Source organism: Platichthys flesus, chromosome 24 (assembly GCF_949316205.1).
Source record: "Platichthys flesus chromosome 24, fPlaFle2.1, whole genome shotgun sequence".
NCBI classification, from domain to species: Eukaryota; Metazoa; Chordata; class Actinopteri; order Pleuronectiformes; family Pleuronectidae; genus Platichthys; species Platichthys flesus.
Genome location: NC_084968.1, coordinates 11,478,406 through 11,481,941, shown reverse-complemented (window position 1 = coordinate 11,481,941; position 3,536 = coordinate 11,478,406). Strand labels below are relative to the sequence as shown.

The 3,536-nt window shown below is 36.5% G+C and overlaps 1 long non-coding RNA gene across 1 annotated transcript; it reads right to left on the bottom strand.

Annotated features, from left to right (window-relative positions):
- Nucleotides 1-617: 617 nt before the first annotated feature.
- On the bottom strand, nucleotides 618-2,536 carry LOC133949758 (uncharacterized). Its single transcript, XR_009920174.1, has 3 exons — nucleotides 2,417-2,536; nucleotides 2,275-2,327; nucleotides 618-1,304 (listed from the first exon to the last, which is right to left on the bottom strand). It is a non-coding gene; the product is annotated as an uncharacterized LOC133949758 (long non-coding RNA).
- Between the last annotated feature and the right edge of the window lie 1,000 nt (nucleotides 2,537-3,536).

Here is a 3,536-nt window from a genome sequence, read left to right as displayed (position 1 = left end):
AAAAAACTTCGGGAAACAAAATTTGCACAAATTTGGTTTGATATCTGTAAAGCAAAGTTCTCATTTGTTCAAGCAAAGAACAATAATCATTTACTTTTCTGCGACCTACAAGTCCCACATCCTCTCTGCTTAATTCAAGGTTTTCATGGTCGTTGGTTTTTACAGAAAACAGCTCCTATTCAGTTTAAAAGAGAATCAATCCACAAAAGAAAGTTTAACGATGACAATACGACAATAGGTGGAATAATAAATGAACAGCTGGTAAAAAATAGTTTTAAGTCCTGAGTCCTTTATATCAAACAATGTTTATACCAGATGTCAATAAGAGACAACCATGTTTAATAATTAAGAGAATGGAGGAAATATTAACAAAAAAAACAACACAAAAGGTTTTTAGTGCATATTAGATCAGTATTACAAAAAGGAGCAGGAGAAAAATGCAGAAACTTATTGATGATTCATCTCCAGACAATGAGACCTTAACTTTCTGCCGTCACACAGAAGGATAAGATAATCAAACAGTGGGCTGGTGGTTGCCCCCTGGTGACTGCATGCAGTATAGGTCATAAATCCCAACTTGAAAATGGTTTCTGTCATTTATACAGTTGTTATCAGACTATTTGTTCAAGTGTTTATTTATTTGATGCTATAAAGACGGGTGGAAACATCATGATTGACAGCTGACACTGACGGATGAGTCCATTTTGAGGTCAAAAGCGTAATATGGCGTCATTTGTATCCAGGACATTTCGGGTTTTATTTGCATACAACAGGATGAAATGAAGACACATTAAATCTTTATATAACCTGGTATAAAATGAATAATCCTGCATAATTTGCAGATAAACAAGAAAGAACACAGCCTTAATAATAGACAGGATTTGCAGGATTGTAAAAGTTTTTTTATCATGTCTCATAACTCAGATAAAGGTTTCAGTTCTGGTATTCTTTATCTTTACTTCACTGAATTTATGTTTAAATGGTTATTTAATAGATAGTGATTAAATAAGTGCTGATACAGAAACTCTGACACCGAAAGTTGTGTAATTAATGTCGGGGTGGATAATCACAAAGTACAAGGACACTTTTAGAAAGAGGACAGAATGACAAACACAAAGAGCTCAGGTCTCAGCAGGGGGCAGCAGCCGTCCAGCGTTACGAGACAGGTCGAGACAAACGACTCTGGACAGGACAAACAAAATGATCTATGGCCGCCTCCTGCTTCTTCTTTTTGAAAAGTGCCTTTCAAGAGGTTTGGCCTTGAAAAACTTGTGTCATCTGCACCAGAGCCCAGAGATCAGCTGCTGCGTTTAGAGGGGAGACGGGTGTGAAAAACTGGCTCATCAATGTCAATAATACTCAGTAAGAACCATGATGGAGGCTGAACTGGGCCAACGTGATGGAATCAGGCCGTTTCTGCAGTGGCGGGGGGGGGGGGGGGGGGGGGGGGGCACGTTATTTGAGCAATGGTGAAAATAGAAAAGATGGTACGATGTGTTTCCTCCCACGTTACATAAATTAAGCTGAAACATCCTGAATATACTGTATACGTTGTCTTGAACAGTTGGAGCCAGTCGGGGGTGGAGCCGGGGTATCGAGGTCCTGATGATTCACAAGCTCAACCAATCACAGGGTCAGGTTCAGCTGTCAATCATGACGTTTCACCCCATTTTAATAGAATCAAATAATTGAATTAAATCTTTAATAAAAAGCGTGATAAAGATTTAATTAAAGTGACAGAAACCATTATCATTTGATGGACACTTTGTTAAAATATCATGTTTATAATATTCGCACTTAATTTTTTTTTACTCACAGTATTCATAGTGGAAAGCAAATAAATATTTTCATTTTGTGACAATAAACACTTAGAACTTGAACTGAATGCTAACATGCTGTTGTTTAGCAGGTATGATAGATATATAACAGCTGCTACTGTATCTATATGCTAATGTGAATATGCTAAAGTAAACACAATGACAACTGTGTCTATGATTGACAGCAGCAGACAACAAAATTATAGTGGGTTTTGTTTTATTCCTGGATTTTATTTACAATATAGCAGCATTAATTCTCTTTTAACAACAGAGCAGAACAACAACATGTTAGTCTGAATTCAGCATCAAGTTTAAGCTTCAATCAACAATACACAATAACATTAATTTACATTGACAAAACAGTAGTGGGTTTGTTCATAAACAAAGAAAATAAGAACACAACCAACTTGGTGTAACTAATAAAGTTAATTAACTAACTTTGAATGAACTCACTCACTCTTTGACTCCAGTGAAGCCACCACACCTGGACTCCCACAGGCCCCATCTCACCTGTGGATCATTAAATACACAAAACAGACTCAGGTTAGAGAAATAACTAACACACAAAAGTGTAGAAGTGAAGTTTGTGTACTTGTCACCTCCTACACAGCTCACGTTTCTTCCTCCTGGAATCATCACACAGGTGAACCACAGAAAGGTGAACACGTGACTACAGATACTCAGCCCTGACTCTATTTTGCCGGTACGACTACTTCCGGGTTTGTAATGTTTGGCGGGAACACTCGAACTCCCGCGGGATCTGTCTTAAAGAGACAGTGTCCCAACAAATCAACATACAGCTCTTACAGCAAAGAGAACAACTTCATGTGGTTTTTCAGCCTGTGACATGATACTAACATGTGATTCAACATGAATATAACATTTATAAGAAGATTATAAGAATAATGTCTTAATATTAAGAGGGTTGGGCCATATATCATAACATTATGAGAATAAAGTAGTAACTGAGAAGAGTCAAAATCTTAGGAGACTGCACTTGTAACTGATTGAGAAAAAAAGTCTCAGAATAAAGTTATAATCTAATGAGAAGAATTCATAATTTTATTAATATTACCAGAATAAAGTTATAATTGAATGAAGACAAACTATAAAATTCCAGATCGTTTTCCCTTTAAGTGACCCGCATACTTGTTGAGAGAGAGAGATAGAGAGAGAGAGAGAGAGAGAGAGATAGAGAGATAGAGAGATAGAGAGATAGAGAGATAGAGAGATAGAGAGAGAGAGAGAGAGAGAGAGAGAGAGAGAGAGAGATAGAGAGATAGAGAGATAGAGAGATAGAGAGATAGAGAGATAGATAGATAGATAGATAGATAGATAGATAGATAGATAGATAGATAGATAGATAGATAGATAGATAGATAGATAGATAGATAGATAGATAGATAGATAGATAGATAGATAGATAGATAGATAGATAGATAGATAGATAGATAGATAGATAGATAGATAGATAGAGAGATAGAGAGATAGATAGAGAGATAGAGAGAGAGATAGATAGAGAGATAGAGAGATAGATAGAGAGATAGATAGATAGATAGATAAAACTGTAATCAGTAAAGTGACACCAGCTTTGACTCTACCACTATAAAAATGGACAGGACTGGCTCCAGCACAGAATAATTACTTGACTCTATCGTGTGCATAATATCGAGTGTGACAGCAACATGGCAGAGTGTGATGAGTGTGTTTTAAACAAGC